Source organism: Euphorbia lathyris, chromosome 5, assembly GCF_963576675.1.
Source record: "Euphorbia lathyris chromosome 5, ddEupLath1.1, whole genome shotgun sequence".
NCBI classification, from domain to species: Eukaryota; Viridiplantae; Streptophyta; class Magnoliopsida; order Malpighiales; family Euphorbiaceae; genus Euphorbia; species Euphorbia lathyris.
In genome coordinates this window covers 7,335,289-7,355,437 of record NC_088914.1, presented here as the reverse complement: position 1 = coordinate 7,355,437, position 20,149 = coordinate 7,335,289, and positions in this window count along the sequence as shown.

The window sequence follows — 20,149 nt, the reverse complement described above, 5'->3', positions numbered from 1 at the left end:
AGAGGAAGGAACAGCTGACAACCCTCTCCTTCGGACCACCAAAGATTATATTAATAATAAAGGATAATTTTTTTGTATAATTAAAATTTAAAATTAAAATTTTGGCAAATAAAATATAAAATTATAGTTTTAACAAAATTGAATAGGAGGGGATGAGAGAAAAAGATATGAAATGAAAAAAAAACTATAGAGTACTTTCAATATTTTAAAATAATAGTATTTTAAAATATAAAATTAAAATTTATTTACAAAGTATAAACATACAAAAAAAATGTATTTATCCTAATAAGTAAAAGAAAAATAGTAATTCCGATTTTACGTTGTCATTTATTCCTCGTTTAGCGAATAGGACTGTACATTTGGTAGCTAGGTATGCCTATTCCAATGCTAACGATTTTGTATCTTCTGAAATTCCGGAATGGTTGTTGAATACTATTTTTGAAGATGCGAATCCTATTGTTATAGGATAATTCTGATTTTTGGGTTCAAAAAAAGAAAAATAGTAATTTAATGAATGAAAAACTAAACTATTCACTAAAATAAAATTTATAATATATTATTTCAGAAACCCTCGACCGCCCCATTCTCTCTTCCTCCTCCTCCATTTTTTCTTTTTTCTTCCATCTTCCAAATCAAATTCTGCCCCATTTTTTTTGATTTAAAGCTTAATCAGCAACAAAAAGAAACTAGATCTTGAGGAGGAAGAAGGAAGATTGTCTTCATTCCTTTCCATCTATGACTCTTTTTTACTTTTTTAGCTTTTATTGGTGTTTTGTTTCTTTTTTCCCAGTTGAAGTTCATACTTTTTTTTTTGGATTTTTTCTGCTTGATTTGCATCTGTGAACTATATCTCTTCCATTTACACTTTTTCCGGGTTTAGCAAAAGCGGAAGCGTCTTATCTTATACGTAGATCCATACATCTACGGGGTTGCACCAATATAAAGGACTCATATCCGAATAGTCGGAAGAAACTAGATGATGATGATTGGTTTGAAGCTGCTTTCAGGTGGATTTGGATTCGAGAGAAGTATGAGATTTGTTGTCCTGTTATTTTAGATGTACCTTTTATGGTATTTTTTTACTCTTCGTAGTCATGTATTCCCTTTGTGGTATCTTTTTGCTCTTTATAGCCATTCTATTCTCTTTGTGGATCATATATTAGGCTTTGGCCTATATATGGGTATGGTTTTAATCCTTACTATTGTTATGTTGTACTCGTATTTGCTTATCTAATGGAATATATATGCATTATTATAAAAAAAAAATAATAATAATATATTATTTCAAAAACATAAATTAATTGTTAGTAAAAATATATAAAGTAGTAAAATTATTTATCTTTTTTTATTTTTTTACCTACCTAGATATGTGGGACCCATGTTTCCTGGCCACCGTAATCAACGTAGCCGATTTTGGTACCCGAAATTTCGCGATTACTTGTGTGAAGTGTTAAGTTACCCTAATTGTGCTTCTTTTCGATTTTACTGCTCATTGAAATGATTTGGGTTTTACTGTTCTCTAATTTTCTTTCACTGTTTTGAGAATTTTTTTTTTGTTTTTTTATTAACTTCAATACAATTTCTAGTTTGAATTAATTTAATTTATGTTTTACGTATTTAATGGAAAATAAACTAATATTATCAATCAAAATTACGGGGGATTGAGCACGGATTTTAAAGATTATTAAACGTAACCAGATATTCAAATATAAAATTTCATAATTGAATCAAATCGTTAATTTTTTTGAATTTTTTTAGGTCAAATAGAATGATATTATTAGATTCAATTTTGGAGATCTTATTTTATTATTTAAGGTTGTGTATGAATTTTGGTGATTATAAACCGGATCGAATAATTGGGATCAGGATCCTCTCCCATTGAGGTCAAACGGGAGAGGTCCTGTTAATATCATCTCAACCCTTGATATTATTTCAAGAGCTGGATTCTAACTTTATAAACCCTCATTTTTATTGTTTATTATTTTTTTTCACATTTCCAGCCCTTTCTTTTTCCCCATTTCCACTCCAATTTTTTTTTTTTTTTTTATGAACACCTCCTCCTTTCTACAGTGTTGTAGACACCAATTTTTATATCAAATGTTTTATCATGTTTGGGTGAATTACAACTATGATCATTGAATTTTACTCATTTATCATTTAGCTACTAAACATCAAAATATAATATAAAAGTCACTTAAATTTATACTTTTTAACATTATAATTAATAAATTTCAATTAACGTCTCAAAATGACCGTTAATTACCTCAAAATAGCAATTTCCAAGAATTAATGATAATTCTTAATTTGTTTACTTTTTAGGTGATTTATCAGGTATTGTTTGGTTAGAAGAGAGAAAATGAGTTTTTGAAGACAAACCTTCGGAATGGTGATGTTGGAAGACAAAAAAAAATATGGTTCCATGATAAACATGGTTCTAAGCAATTTTAATTCTTGAATATTTCCATTTTGAAGCTGTTAATAGTCATTTTTAGCCGTTAATTAAAATTTAATAGCCATAATATTAGAAAATGTAAAATTTAATTGATTTTAGGATAAATAATTTATGAGTCTCCTCCTTTTTACTTAACATACTGTTTAGTCTTCCTATTTTGAAAAACGCATTATAAAGTCACTATCCTTTGTCGCTATTTTGTCTGTTTTTTTTAGATTTTTAACCGTTATATTTGACATAAACAGACAGATGGAAAATAACAGAGTAATATAGTCCTTTTGTATCATACTATGAATGTCCTAAAAGCTAAGGCATCATCCGCTAAAAATAAAAAAAAATAGATAAAAGGGCCTAATGTTTAATATTAATAAAAACATATATAGGAATCTTATAATATGTTTTTAAAATAAAAAAGTTAAACAATATGTTATGTAAACATGTGGAGACTAATAAATTATTTATCCTTGATTTTATATTACATTTTGATGTTTAAGAAACATACTGATAAATTAATAACGTTTAAGTGTCACGTGTGTAATTTATCCTAAACATGATAAAACATATAAAAACTTTTTAAGTTAAAATTAGCTATGAGTTTAAGATATAAAAGAATTATCTTTTTTTTTTTTTTGAAGAAATCTTTTTTTTCTTAATTAAATATTGAATGATAACAAAATAAGTTTAATAAGAAGCATATGAGTTTTCCGCATATATAATCATTCTAGTGGTGGAAGTGTGGGAAAATAATATAAAAATTAGTGTATTAAAATCCTGGCCGTTCAAATTCAATCAATGGTTATTATAATTCTAACTGCACCTCTCCTGTTTGACCTTAACAGGAGAGAATCCTGATCCGAATAATTGAATAAAAATTTAGAATTGGATTAAATCATTGGTTTTTTTCTTTACTACCGAACCGAATTGTCAATAACTTTCATTATATACAATTATGAAGATATTCAATTAAATTTACGATTGAACTGAACCAACTCACTGCTATGTTCAACTAGTGATGGATCCAAAATCACTAACAGGAAGTGCTTGCGATGCTCTCTGGCAGTGGCGGATCCAGAATTTACTGACAGGAGGTGCTTATCGTGATTTATATGTACTAAATTGATATTTTTTTAGCATTTTTACATAAAAAATAAAAATATGTTCACAATTTGCATAGATTTTTTTGGTGGCCAATGAGTGCTCAAACCCCTCCAAAACCCCTAAATCCGTCCCTGCTCTCTGGTGATTTGCCGGTGTTCAATTCATATTTTTTTTTGTTGCTTTTATTTTTTTTTTAAATTATTCAATAAAACTCAATTTTTATATTATACTAGTGATATCATCCAAACAATATCAAGATCCACGGGTTTTCATCCTAAATTTACAGGATCTGGAGCATGGACTGTCAGTTTATACTAAACGAATACTCATTGCTCAAAACACGTGGACCAATGAGATGTCTTCTAAATTCTTCTCGAATAAGGACCTTTCAATCACATTGAAGATTTGGGGATCCCTATTTATGTATACTAACTACCTAAAATACATCTACCACTCAAGAGCGGACACATGTCCTCCATGGAAGCCAAAGAAAGGTTCTAACATCAATTGGCGTGATTATCTTTGAACTTCCTATAAATAGAATACGACTTCATAAGTGAAGGTATATACATACTAATCTATTGCAATCACTCTCACTCGCTTAGTATTTTTGATCTATATTTATTAACTTCGACATCGAAGTGAGGCCGTCTGTCAACATCTTCACGCTGATTATCTTTCTGTCTTAGTCCAAACACCGAAGAACACCCTTCAAGCAACGAAGTACTTTCCCACAGAATCAATCTTATCAACTAGTATTTTTACATTTGATGGATCAAATTGCTTCCAGATTTACTAGGAACTCTTTATATTAAATTACATGCTCTATATTTCCATAAAAAATAAAGATACATCTCTATATTAATGTTATGTGATATCATGCAAAATGACATCACAGTCATGACCTCGACTCTGTTCTCCTCAAAGTACAAAAGCACGTGTGGAGCTAGCGGCCCAAATCCAATAATAGCAGCCCAAACAAATCTATGACGACACAAGTCCAACGATAGCGGCCTACATACGACTAGTTAAGATTAACCTCTTAATACAAAGGAACCTTCTGGAATCCTATGAGATAAAGGATTCCTCCTAGGATTTAGATTCTTAGAGGGATAAAGAATCCAAATTCCACAAGGATTCTGAAAGAGGTGACAAACCTTAAACCTAAACAAGTACTATAAATAGACAGATATTGACATAAGGTATGGTACGTTAACTACTATCTCTCAATTAGTTCATACCCTTCAATCCTATCCAATCATAAACTGACTTAGACATCAGAGCGAGTTCATCAAACTCCGACCTCATCTAACCTACTGTTTTACAGGTTCATTACGACGTCATATTGCCTAAACGGACCAGTTATTTATCACTATGTAAATGAAAAAATTGGATAAAAGTAATATATATAACACAAGAACTTTTGAAATAAATCAGTGATGACAAATTATGTGATTTGTTTAATCACAATGATTACATTAACACTGTTTTTTTTTTTTCTTTCTTCTTATCATATGCTTTTATATAACTTTGTTTCTTATGATCCTTTTAAGCAACAAAACAAGTCCAACCATAATATAGAAATCCCTTTGTCACGAGGAAGAGACATATGATTTGAAGGTTTAATAAATCAGTTTCTCAAACTTATCAAAAAAGTTTGATGTCGTGTCTTCCGATAATTCTCTTAACTTGTTTAAAATATTCTGATAATTCTCTCAAATTTTAAAATGTAGTCAATTAATCAATCAGTTTGCAAAGAAGTAAGCCGTATATAGAACACGTGTTGTATACGCTTTGAAAAAGTCACGGAAGCAACACATCTCACTTAGAGTGACACACAGAAAAAAAGAAAGGAGGTTTATTATTATTATTATTATTATTATTATTATTATTTTCATTGTGAAATCTAATATCTCATGTACCAGACTATTAAAACATAGTTAAAAGTGAACAATCTTACATAATTCACAAAGTTAGGCTTTCACGGCGAAAGAAATACTAATTAACCTCGTTCTTTTTTTCTACGTGTCATTTGAAATTTGATATGTCGGTTATGTGTCAATTCATCTGACTTTTTAAGGTGCGTTTACCACGCTTCTCGTGTGCAGTTTATTTCTTTACAACCGATGGATTAATTGACTATATTTTAAGAAAGTGAAAAAGGTTATCGGGACATTCTAAAAGCTGGGACAAATCAAACTTTTTGGGACAAGTTCAAATAAATATGTTGCATTAACACTAATTTTAATAATTTTTAAAATTGCGAATGAAATTGGTGATAAATTTATAGATCTCTTCCCTGAATAGACCAAGGGTTGATGGCCGACCGTGAATACTCTGATAAATGACGAGTGAATGACATGCTTAAGATAACTAATACTAATAATATCTATAACAGTCTGACCTAACATGTAGATATTTTCAGCTTTAACTCAAATTCTATATATTGGATCTCACGGTTAAAACATGTCTATATATATTAAAAATCAACCTTACTAAGAAGTTCCAGTCACACCTGCTCTATTTTTTATGTGGGATTTCGTTCATTCCTGCCCACATCACCATCCATTAAGGTTGCTCCTTACTCATGGCCTCTACCTTAGTATCACCCACTTACAGACATCCAACTTCCACCTAGTTCGTTCTCGAACCACACATCGTACATCTCTCATACAATTGTAACAATTTGTCCCAACACTATGTAGATATTGTCTACTTTGGTCAAATTGTAACACAATGTGTCTCATCACTTTAAAAGACGTCTACATGTATTAGAAGTCCACCTTACTAATAAATCCTAGTCACCATTTCTCCATTTTCGATGTGGAATTCAGTTCATCCCTACCCCTCCCTCCGTTGTCCCTTAGGGCTGCTCTTATTCCAGCCTTCTTTTTAGGCGTCACCCACTCCTGACCGGATGATTATACTATTAATAGTATGAAAGAGTAGTTAATGTAACATAATTGAACCTTAAAGGCACTAAAGTCTCTATATAAGAGAAGAGGAGTGCTGATTAGGATTGAAATGACCTTTCCACTACTTGTTTAAAAAGGAATCTTGAATACGATATAAGCCTTCTATACAGGAGTAAAACACGTCGTCTTTGAAATCATAATTAAAATAAGCTTGTTGTATCTTAAATAAAATTGAAGTTTTCACAATTCCCATCACATATTCAATTGGGTTAATAAAAGGTTCATACCGAATAATATTAGCATGTTATCAATTGGTAAAATAAATTAATATGTACGTCTATAGTTAGAGAGTCGGGGTGTGAACGTAGATGTGCTTCCTCCATCTCCATGTAGATGGTGTATAAAAATAGAAAAATATAGTATCGATTTCCATCTCCGTGGGATTTAGGATTCCTGTTGAAATTCTCATTCTCGCTTATTCAAATTCTAAATAACATTTTCTTCGGTAAAATTTAATACATTTACCATAAAATATAGTTAAAGAAATATAATCTATAAAATATTATTAGATTTGATAAAAAGCACATCAATCATAGTTCATAAAGTAATACATAGATCTACATTGTGATGAGATTTTTGCAACATAGTAAATCAGTCGAACCACTTATCTACTGTTTTTTTTTTTTTTTGCGGGGGGACTCCCATAGGGTAGAGAGAAGTCTCCTCCATCTCCATTCTCGGGAATTTTCTTCCCCATCTTTACTCGTAAATAGAGATTTTTATTGAAACGAATTCCCATTAAAAACGTATAATCTTCATCCCATTTACAACCCTATCTATAATCGAAAGAAATTAATTAATATGAAATTTGGGCGGTGATATAATTAAGTAAATGTGATTTGACATGAACTCAATTATTGATTGGTTTATATTATAATTATATAATTAGTGATAAACATGACTAGTTGATTTAAGTTGTGGTGGTTGGATTCTTAACTTAAAAGAAGGGGAGTTTAGTTTAGTGGTTAATTAATGTTTTATCGAAGCCAGTCAAACACGTAATTCAACAAATGTTCTTCATTCTTCTCAATTTTGTATCTTTTTCAAAAAAGATAAATCTTGATTGATTACTCTAATTTCTTTTCTGATGGGATGGATTTTGGTAATGGGTTTGTATCATTTCTCAATAATTCTTATCTCTATTCCTCTAATTAATTCCACTCCTCTCTCCCTACCTAGCCGCCGTCTCCGTCCATCTCGGTGTACGTTTTTAGTTCGTGAATTCACGATGATTGCTTATTTAGTGTAGTCTTCATCTAGATCTGTGACATAGAGTCACAGTTCGTTTCTTCCGCTGCAAATCAACGGATCTGCGCTACAAGAGATAAACCTTGAATATTGATTGATGTATCTGGGTTAATTACCTGTCCCTGGAGGTTAAAGAAAAAATCAATATTGGTATTAGAGTCATTAGATCTATATTCCGTATGTTAGGAACCCTTTTGCATGATTAATGATTTTTTTGATTAGTTTGAATGAATATTTAAATGCGTGATTGATTCTTTTTGAGTTTCGTGATGATTTTGGTTCGTTGAAATTCGCTCCGAGACTGCTGTGATTACCTGTCGTTGTTTTAACGATTTAACACGCGCCATAAAGGGGTTGTTTTTGTCGTTCCCTGAATGCCGACCGTCAAAACCCAAAACCGACCACACCATTGAACTCCCAGACCTAAAAAAACCATACCATCTGAAATCGTAGCTCCAGAACCGACGAGAGAGCGGCAGGTGGCCTAAACGTGTCACATGTCACCGCACGCACGCACGACGAGTGTGGTGCGTGTGGCCTCTCTTGACGTCTCATCGGTGTCGTTTTTTCCCAACCAACTCAAAATATTTTTAGTTTTTTTCTGTAATTTTTAATTTATTTTTGGGTATACAGAATAATTATTATTAATTTATTAGGTATTTTGAAATTGTTTTTAATGTGTAAAAATTGTTTAAAAATATCCAAAAAATTATACAAATTAAAAAATAATGTCAGAAAATTAAAACCTTTTTCAGATTCTAAAAATTATTTTTTTCAGACACATTTCTACTTAGAAATTAAATTAATTATATTTTTAATTTTTAGATACTCTCTATATATTATATATATTTGATTATGCGTCTGATTTTGTTTATTATAAATAATTATTAGAAATATTTTTCTAATTAAATTATTATTATATGACATTCATTGCATATATATAAAATTATAATTTTTTTTTGCATAGACTAATAAAATATACACACATGTAATCTGGAAAACTGTTTTTTAGTGAATGGATTGTTCCTCACAGAGATGGATCAAAGTTTGTTTTTTTATCTCCGAAAAATTTAGTTCATGACCTAATCTTTTTTTTTTTTTTGCCTTATGGTAGACATTACGAGGGTCCCACTCCTAGCTCATTTTTCCGAGCATCAGAGAAGAGTAAGACAGATGGAGAGGAACATAGAAGGTGTCATCTGGATAAGCACGTGTTTAGAATGACATTGTGGCTATTACGAGCCACATGGAGACGTTGCATATTTAGATGCAAGACTACATTTATGTAGGTAGCCTAGCTAGATGGTACAATGTGGACCCTATATGAGTGTCACGGGGCCTACCGTCCAGACCCGTGCGGCGCTTACTTGTCTCCCCCGAAGTAAGCCAGCCAAGGGAACTAGATCACTCTAGCTGCAAAGATCACATGCAAGGGTTAGATAGGAACCACATGTAGTGAATATAATAGCATACATACGATAGCAACATAAGGACAAGCATCTCAATCAGGCACACACACATGGATAACATATGGGACACTCAAGAAGGAACAATACGCGGATGATGTTATTCATAGATAAGCAACAGTGTTACACCACGGGTCCCATCTCATAGTAGTAGGGGGCAACTACTAGAGATGGTAGACTACCAACAACCGAGTGACTGTCCAGTATGACAGGTCACTCCCCCCTATAGTGTTTCTTATACCAACTTGAGTCCTACTGACAATGGCTATTACAAAGCTCCATATAACACAATAGAGTAAGTCTCTCCCCATTGTTACATAGTTTGATTACAAAGATAATCCCCCCTTACACTCTCCCCCACTCAGAGGTTCGACGTCCCTGTCGAACGGGTCTTGATGAAGTCTTCAATCTTGTTTTGGAAAGGTTGGAGATCGGTTGCTTTCTCCCAGCTTGTTTCTTCTATTCCTTGAGCTTTCCACTTGACAAGGTATTCCGTGTGCGGGCGGCGGTGACATGCCGTTGCTGTGCGTTCTGCAAGGATTTCTTCCACTTCTTTGCTCGCATGTGCTTTCTTTGCAATTGGAGGTCGCTTTGATTTGTTGCGCTGATCGTCTACTGTGTCTGGGTGGTACTCCTTCAAGTTGCTGACATGGAACACTGGGTGGAATGACATCCACTGTGGGAGATCCAGTTTGTAGGCTACGGGTCCCACTTTAGCTAGGACTGGGAGGGGTCCCTCGTACTTCCTGACAAGTCGTCTATCTCTGTTCCGTAGGCAGCGAAGTTGTTCAGGTCGAAGTTTGAGCAGGACCATGTCTCCCACTTGGAACTCTTGTGGATGTCGGCTTGTGTCCGCCCATTTCTTCATCCTCCTTGATGCCTTTGTCAAATGCGCCTTCGCGATCTCCTCGTTCTGTTTCCACTCTTTGGTGAATAGGTACGCTTTTGGATTTTTCTCTGTGTATGAAATGTCAACTGAATGAGGCACCAGCGGCTGTTGACCTGTAACAATTTTAAAAGGTGATTTATTAGTAGCAGAACTTTTCTGGCTATTAAAGCAGAATTGCGCCACATCCAACAAGGAAGGCCAATTTCGTTGACTGGCATTGACAAAGTGCCGAAGGTACTCTTCCAACATGCTGTTAAATCGCTCTGTTTGACCATCAGTCTGAGGGTGATAACTAGTGGACATATCGAGGTTCGACCCCAAGAGTCGAAATAATTCGGCCCAAAAGGTTCCCACAAACCGACCATCTCTGTCGCTGACAATACTCTTTGGGATTCCCCAATACTTGACCACCTGCTTGAAGAAAGCCTGTGCCGTCACTTCCGCAGTTGAATATTTTGGCATCGGAATGAAAGTTCCATATTTGGAAAACCTGTCAACCACCACCAAGATGGAATCGAAGTCGCCCACTCGGGGGAGGCTGGAGATGAAGTCGAGGGAGACACTTTCCCATGGTCGGTCTGGTACTGGCAGTGGCTGCAGCAGCCCTGCAGGTTTCTTTCTTTCGGCCTTGTCTTGTTGGCAGATTAGACACGTTTTTGTATATTCTCTCACATCATCTTCCATCCTTGGCCAGTAATAGTTTCGCTGGAGGAGAGCTAGCATGCGGTGCCACCCCGGATGGCCTGCCCATAGTGTGTCGTGACATTCCTTCATCATTGTCTTCCTCAGATTAGCTGCGGTTGGTACATACACTCTTTCCTTGATTGTTATTAACAAGTCATCGCTCATCCATAACTGTCTGGTTTTCCCTTGCTTTGCCAGGTTGATGATAGCAGTTGCCTGAGGGTCTTTCTGTAGGTTGTCCCGGATCTGTTGTCGCAATGGGGATGATAGTTGACTGTTGGACAAAGAGGCTATTCTTGTCAACTCTGCTAATTCTGACTTTCGACTTAATGCATCTGCCACTTGATTAATTTTCCCTGAGTGATACTCCAGTACGAAGTCAAATTCTGCTAACAAGCTTTGCCATCGGGCCTGTTTGGATGTCAATCCCTGTTGAGTCAGGAAATGACTAACCGCTGTGTTGTCTGTCTTTACTATGAACCTGGATCCCAACAGATAGTGGCGCCATACCCGCAGGCAATGTACGACTGCTAGTAACTCTTTCTCATGTGTGGAATATCGTCGCTCTGCATTGTTGAGCTTCCTGCTTTCAAAAGCTATTGCTCGACCCTCTTGCATTATGACTCCTCCTAAGGCAAAATCGGATGCGTCTGTGTGAACTACGAATGGCTTGCTCATATCCGGGATGGCTAACACAGGGTCTGCAATGACAGCTTGTTTTAAGTTTTCGAAGGATTTTTGACATTGGTCTGTCCACTCCCACTTGTTGTCTTTCTTCAGCAGATCCGTAAGGTCGACAACTCTCTCTGAGTAGCTTCTGATGAACTTCCGATAGTAGTTAGCCAATCCCAAGAAGGATCGCAGTTCTGTTGTATTCATAGGGACCTTCCAATCAACAATAGCCCGTACTTTACTCTTGTCCATGCTTATCCTCCCTTCCTCAATAATGTGGCCAAGGAATTTGATGCTCGTCTGACCAAATGCACATTTGGATAACTTGAGGAAAAGTTGATTCTCCCGCAGTTTCTGAAAAACTAGACGTAAGTGCTCCTGATGCTCCTTGAGGGTGGAACTATATATGACAATGTCGTCTAGGTAGACCACCACAAATTTGTCAAGATAGTCCCTGAATACCTGGTTCATTAAAGTACAAAAAGTCGCCGGAGCGTTTGTTAGTCCAAAGGGCATAACAAGATATTCGAAGGACCCATACCGAGTTACGCAAGCAGTTTTTGGAACATCCTCCTCCCTTACTCTGACTTGGTAATACCCGGAGCGTAGGTCGAGCTTAGTGAAGTATTTGGCTCCACTGAGTTGATCAAACAAGTCAGATATCATAGGAATGGGGTATTTGTTGCGCACCGTAATCTTATTGAGTGCTCGATAATCAACACACAGCCGCAGACTTCCATCTGCTTTCTTCTGGAACAGTACCGGGGCGCCATATGGGGTCTTCGATGGCCGGATGAAACCTGCCTCCAGCAACTCATCTAGTTGTTTCCTCAACTCTGCCAACTCAGGGGGAGCCATTCGATATGGTGCTTTTGTTGGGGCCTTCGTGCCTGGCAGCAGATCAATAGCATGGTCAACATCTCGTTGTGGAGGTAATGTCTGTGGTAATGTCTCTGGCATAACATCTTGGAACTCCCTCATCACCCCTTCCAATATCCGAGGGACGATGACACTACCTTCTGAGTCGTCACCTTTAGGGACAACTATATATGATTGTTCCCCCCTCTTTATACCTTTCTTGAACTGTATTGCTGAAATGCATTTCTTCCCTCGGACTGTGCTTAACGTTATCGGGACCATGCACGGATCCTGGTTCAAGAACAAAAGACAACCTGCTGACGCCATGGGTACTGCAAAACTCTGTTTCAGAAACTCCAACCCCAATACGACATCAAAGTCATCCATGGGTGCTATTGTGAACCCGATCGTCCCTGTCCAGGGTCCCAACTTACAAGGTACATGTTGGGCTGTTCCGCTAATCGACTGAGCAGGTGAGTTCACAGCCTTAATCATTCCTGTCTCCCTCAACACATGGAGTCCTAAGCGAGAGGCTTCGGAGTCTGTTATGAAGTTGTCTGTCGCTCCGGTGTCGATCATGGCTCTCGTGTTCTTGCCATTGATTATCATCTCTACATACATGAGTCCCTTCTCTGAACTATCTCCTGTCTCCTTTATTTGTTTTGCCAGAGCTCCCACGAATCGAAGGGATCCCATTACCGAGGGTTCAGAAGGTTCCCGTTGCCTTTCTCTTACGATGCTCCCTTCTTCCTGGGTCGTAAGTAGTGAGGCCAGAGATGATCTCTTTGGGCAATCTGCTGCCTTGTGCGATCCTATGCAGAGGAAGCATGACATCGGCCTCGGTGTATATGACTGGTTCCTTTGTGGAAGGCTTCCTTGGGTCTGTGAGTAGGGACTTGTTGTCCTAAGTGGAGGATTCCTCCTTTCTGAGTAGTTCCCCAGGTAGGGTCGACGTTCAGAGTTGTTGGCATTCCACGGCCGTCTTTCGCTTTCGGACGAGGAGTAATTTCGATCACCTCCGCCATTCCATGGCCTGCTCCATTTGTTAGTCCTGGAGTCTGAGTCTGCTCCGACCGAAAACTTTCTCTTCATGGTGCTACTAAAATCAGCTATGCTTTCAGCTGCTGCAATTGCTGAGAGATGATCTGTGGCTCCCCTTCTGATCACCTCACTATGAACCCAATGTTTCAACCCCTTCAAAAAGCCAAAGAACTTTTCATCCTTTTGCATGTCCGGAATTTCTAAGGTAATGGCTTGGAAGCTTCGAACATATTCTCGGATATCGCCAGTCTGACGTAGTTCGCTTAGCCTATTTCTGGCTGAGAACTGCGCATTTACAGGAGAGAATTGAGACTTCAGCTCTCGTTTGAAGTCTTCCCATGTGTTTACTGACCCTGAACTGGTCTGGTGTCTCCACCATAGCTTGGCATCCCCCTCTAAGTACATCGGTACGACTGCTAGTCGATCCGTATCGAGGCTTGTCTTTGTAGCTGTAAAATAACTCTCCACATCGAACAAGAAGTTGTCCACTTCCTTGGAGTCCCGAGTTCCTACAAAAGGTTTTGGATCTCGAATTTTGATTTTTACGGCTCCTTGATGACTTCCCCCATTTAGGGACAGAGATTCCACCTTCCTCTGTAGTTCATCCAGCTCCTGTTTGAGGGCATCAAACCCATCTCCTGTTTGATTTTGAGTTTTCTCTATACCCTCGAATAATCTTCTTTGATCTGCTTCGACATGGTTCATGGCTATTCTCAGCCTGTCTATCTCTTCTTCACCTGCAAAATGAGCATTCTCATTAATTGTGTTTGTCCCTTTTCCTCGAGCCACACCACTCCCAGGTGGTTGACCGGGAAGGGGATTGTTTTTCGCTATTACATCTCTAATAGCCTTTGCATTCGTCATCACGAACTCAAAAATTTTTGTTCGGGCAATCATTGCCCTAAAGATATCAGCATTAGCCACCACGGCTTGGAACAGTTCAATATTAGCCATCAAGGCCTCGGCCCCTGCCGGATTTATATTAGCCCTCCAGGCCTCGGCCCCTGCCGGATTTTCATTAGCCCTCAAGGCCTCAGCTCTTGCCGGATTTATATTACCAACCACGGCCTCGGCCCCTGCCGGATTTTTATTTTCATCTCCGCCCTGGAGTTTCGACATTGCCTCTTCAAGGCTATCAATGCGTAGAAAAATTTCATTTGTATTGGCCCCCAGGCCTCCTCCATCTTGATCTTGGAGTCTTATAATGGCTTCTTCCATACGCTCGATCTGCCTGCAATTTTCTATCACTGCTATAGAAAGATTATCAAGATCGAGATCCTCAATTCGCTTTTCTAAGGCATCCATGCGTTTGGCGTTTGCAATCGTCATGGTTCCTCTAAGTATCGTCAAACCTGGGCTCTGATACCAAATGTCACGGGGCCTACCGTCCGGACCCGTGCGGCGCTTACTTGTCTCCCCCGAAGTAAGCCAGCCAAGGGAACTAGATCACTCTAGCTGCAAAGATCACATGCAAGGGTTAGATAGGAACCACATGTAGTGAATATAATAGCATACATACGATAGCAACATAAGGACAAGCATCTCAATCAGGCACACACACATGGATAACATATGGGACACTCAAGAAGGAACAATACGCGGATGATGTTATTCATAGATAAGCAACAGTGTTACACCACGGGTCCCATCTCATAGTAGTAGGGGGGCAACTACTAGAGATGGTAGACTACCAACAACCGAGTGACTGTCCAGTATGACAGGTCACTCCCCCCTATAGTGTTTCTTATACCAACTTGAGTCCTACTGACAATGGCTATTACAAAGCTCCATATAACACAATAGAGTAAGTCTCTCCCCATTGTTACATAGTTTGATTACAAAAATAATCCCCCCTTACAATGAGCACTCTATAAATTTTTTTCATAGTAGGAAGCTTTAGGAAATCTTAGATGATACATGGATGACTCACGAGAACAACTATAAAAAGTTGTCAAGTTGTTCATGAATAGGCTAGGAAATAGGGATGTTAAGGTCCCTTGTAACCATTCGAGCATAACCCTGAGATCATAAAAGAAAGTCCTTACTCCTGTATACTCTAGCACATTGACTTAAAACCTTGATAAATTCATAGAGTGTGTCATGTCATTCGTTCTAGTGAGAAAGACATATTTCAGTTAGGTTAGAACGGGGGTTGTAGGTGAGGACCTATAGTTATATTTTCAGATTTTTATTTATGGTCCGAGTTTAGTATGTGGTTTTTTTGGATTTTCTTTTTGTTAGAATTCCATTTTTGGGAAATATTATTGGTTATTGATTGATTATTATATAAGAATTTATTTTTCTTATCATGGTTTAATGTATTGTGTTACATGTTAGATTGCTTTTATAACTAGTTGCAGTAAGAAATGAAAGCACTTCATAAACCATTAATCTTTTCATCATTAGCTTGATACATTTTAAGCTTATTACAAACTAATAATGGACGTTCTCTATACATGTTATTTAGTTAATCAAAGCCAAACATTAGAATTAAAGGGTGACTAGAGCCTATCTAAGTCTCCTTTTGAATTGAACTCTAGTGTGAAGCTAAGGTTAATTAGATATAGGTTGTATTACATTGCTCACGACAACTTACGTCCTAAACTGACTGCCCTCCAAATCTGTAACTTCCACTCCATATTAGTTATGGACCAATCGTAAGCCTGTTTTAAAATATATAAAACCATGGGGTTGCACCACTTTCACCCACGATACCTCGAACAAGTTTGGAAAAATAGGGCCAAAGGGTAAGAAGTGTATCTTTATAAGGTACCCAGAACTATATGTTCTAAATTATATAAAACTATGGGGTTGCACCGTTTTCACCTATGATACCTCGAGCAAGTTTGGAAAAATAGGGCTAAGGGGTAAGAAGTGTATCTTTATAAGGCACCCAGAACTATCAAAAGGATATGTTCTAGTGGGAGAAAATGAAGATGGAAAAATCATAGAATTTGAATCACGAGATGTCGTCTTTCTGAAAAATGAGTTTCCAAAATCAGGCGATGTTGACCAAGATAGTACCCTATAAGAGGAATTAGAGTCCAACGGACATCTCATACGAATGGAAAGATTTTTAAGGAATCTGATAATGTTTAAATCCCTCATGAAATCAAGGAACAAGATAATGTCAATGTACCTTATAACGTTAAGAATACTCTAGATCCGAATGAAAGTGAGAGTGTTATTCCCTATTATTATGAAATATGGAACTTGGTCTGAGTGGGAGTATACGAAATTATGATGAATATATGAAGTTCATCTATCAAGGTTCAGAATGGCATCGTAGGCTCAGCTCTTTTAGTAACTACTTGTGATGATGTGGAACCAAGAAATATTCAAAAGGCTTTCTCATGTCCTGAAAAGGGATAAATGGATTATAGCGATGGAAGAAGAAATGACATCCATACAAGTCAACCATGTTTGGCAAATGGTTGACTTAACTAAAGGTAGAAGGGCAACTGGGAACAAGTGCATTCTCAAGGTTAAGCGAAAGGTTGGCATCAGTATCGAGAGATATAAGGTTCGCCTAGTTGGTAATGGTTATACGCAACAAGAAGGAATAGAGTTTGAGGAAACTTGTTCCTCTATTGTGAGATTTACTTCTTTAAGGCTCATACTCGCAATTGTAGCAAGTTTGGACCCGGAGATACATCAAAATAAATGTTAAGACTATTTTTTCTCAATGTAGAAGTGGAAAATAAAATTTACATGCAACAACCTGTATGTTTTATTCAAGAAGGTAGCGAACAAAATGTTTGTATACTGATCAAATCGATCCATGACCTTAAATAGTCTTTAAGGTAATGGCAATTAGAAATTACAAGAAACTGCGTTTGTAGTGCATTTAAGAGGATAAACTCATCCATTATTTGATATGATTAAATCCTCATTATAACAATATATTTATTTATTTATTAGAAGCTCGGGAGAAAGAAGAGGCAAAAGGAAGGGGAATCCGAAAGGGATCTCGAACCTAGATCAAACCAAACCACCCAGATAAATATATAAAAAATAGGGTAATTAATTTATTAGTCCCTATATTTTGATAAAACACATTGTTTAGTCCCTGTATTTTCAAAAACACACGGTAAAGTCCCTAACGTTTTTCTCGATGAACTGTTTAGTCCCTAACGTTTTTCTCGATGAACTGTTTAGTCCCTGCCGTTAGACTCTCATGAAGATTCTGTTAGTCAATTTGGATTTGCGTTCTTCTTTTCCTTTATTTTCCTTTCCTTTAAACTCTAATGCATCTGAAATCAACTTTGAGTGTTCTTCTTCTTGATTTTCTTCTTAATTGTTCAAATTCGTAAGCATTGGGTCTGTTCTTTTTCTTGTTCTCCATACAAATAGCTTTTCTTCTAAATTGGATTTCCTCTTCTGAAGTTTGAAGGTAAATAGTAAAGGGTAATTTAGTCATTTCCGAAATCATAAACGGTAAAAAATCTAACAAACAGACGGAAGGACTAAACAGTTCACTGAGAAAAAAGTTAGGGACCTTACCATGTGTTTTTGAAAATACAGGGACTAAACAATGTGTTTTATCAAAATATAGGGACTAATAAATTAATTACCCTAAAAAATAAAAAGTATTATACCCGGATCAATCCTCATTATAAATATTACAAATAAAATCAGGGGTACAGAAAACCACTCACCCCGATGTAAAGGTAAAATACTACTTCTAGCTAACAGATGAGCAACAGAATTTGTAGAACGACACACAAATCGAATAGAGCAATTAAAAAGCTCGTTCAATGAAAAATGACAATTATTGGCTAAGACGTTAAAAGGAGATGAAACCTCTAACGGGCGGGCCATAGACTGAACCACGATCAAAAAATCTGATTCAATGATTACATCCTTCCATCCGCGATCTTTGATCCAACTGAGAGCTTCACAGACCGATAGCGCTTCAATGAACGATGCATCTTGATAATTCTGCAAGATACCATTTTTAGCCGCAACAAACCGTCCCAACTCATCCCGAACGATACACCCAAACCCAGCCACATTCTCGTTTGCAAATGACGCACCATCCACATTTAGTTTTAGAAAGCCTGTTGGAGGACGCTGCCACACCGTCGGGCTTGGCACAACCAGACAGCCAGAAGGAGAAACCGATGCCTGCGCTTTCTTCTATGCCTATAGAAAGGAACCGACCGAATGGTATATGATCGAGGCGTGTGAATCCTTCCGATTCCACACAACATCGTTTCTATAACACCAAATAATCCACCATAAAACCGCTACAAGCTTAACAAGCTCCACCGGTTTAGAAAAGATCCAGCCCCAATAATAAAAAATGTTATGAAATTGGGTTCCCACATCCGCAATAGGCGAGAGAGTCCAAATAGCTCGAGCCATAGTACATTTGAGGAAAATATGATAAGAATATTCCACTGTCCCATGACAGAGCTCACATAAATTTGAGATAGGAACCCTCCGGGCTTTCAGCGCGACTTTAGAAGGGAAACAGCTAGCAAGAACCCGCCAAATAAGGTTCTTAACTTTAGGGGGCACTTTAAGATTCCAAACTTTATTCCAAACTGGAGAATCAATGAACCAATTTGTTCCAAATCCAGGCATAAGCTTTCGGTACCCACTTTTAACTGTATAGTTACCCCGTCGGTCATCCTTCCAGTACCACCCATCATGATCAATCCGATTAGATAAGGGGATACGGAGAATAAGTTCTGCATCCCGAGGGACAAAAATACCCGAAACTAACCCAACATCCCATGACCGCCGACCCTCCTCCATAAGATCAGCCGCCACTTCCACCCCTAAGCCATCCAATTTTTCACTTTCAATATATGGAAAATGATCGTCAGGGAGCCACGGGTCATCCCAAATCCGGACCTCACCACCCGCCCCTACAAACCTGCGAATACCAGACTTTAACAACTCTTGAGCACCCATAATACTACGCCAGATAAAGCTAGGCCCATCAGATAACGATGCATCAAGAAAAGAGCTATTCGGATAATAAAGAGCTTTAAAAACTCGTGCCACAAGAGACTCAGGATTTGAGCTAAGTCGCCAACCTTGTTTAGCTAATAAAGCTAAGTTGAAATTGTGCAACTTTCTGAACCCCATTCCACCAAATTTTTTAGGGCAGCACAGCTTATCCCACGATTTCCAGTGTAAACTACCTTTACCTGAATTATCCGATCCCCACCAAAAAGAATTCATCAACTTCTCTAGATCATCACAGATATTCAAAGGAAAAAGGAAGAGACTCATAGCATAAGTAGGAAGCACCTGCGCAACAGATTTGATCATAATCTCCTTTCCTGCTCTTGATAGAAACCTGGCTTTCCAACTCTTTAATCTAGAGCGCACCATGTCCTCAGCAAAGCCAAAAACCTGTGATCTATTCTTTCCTACCACCGAAGGTAGACCCAGATACTTATCCGGGAGGACTACAGTGGAAACGCCTAAGATATTACTAGTTTCTGCACACCCACGGAAAAAAAGAACTTAATACTAAAAAATAAAACTAAAATTCAACAAAATAGTTTTTAATTATTTAATTTTTTTATTATTAAAGATTGGTTAGCGGAAAAAGATAAACGGATTTTTAATTATTTAATTAGTTTGATAATCTTTAAATTGTTGACCTTTCAAATTCATTAAGTCGGCTTTATTTCCTAAAATAGCTACCTTATAAAAAATAAAGCAAATTTATATGTTGGATTTGAGATAATATTAGAACCATAGAACGTGACAATTATAAAATGCATGGATTTATTTATATACAACT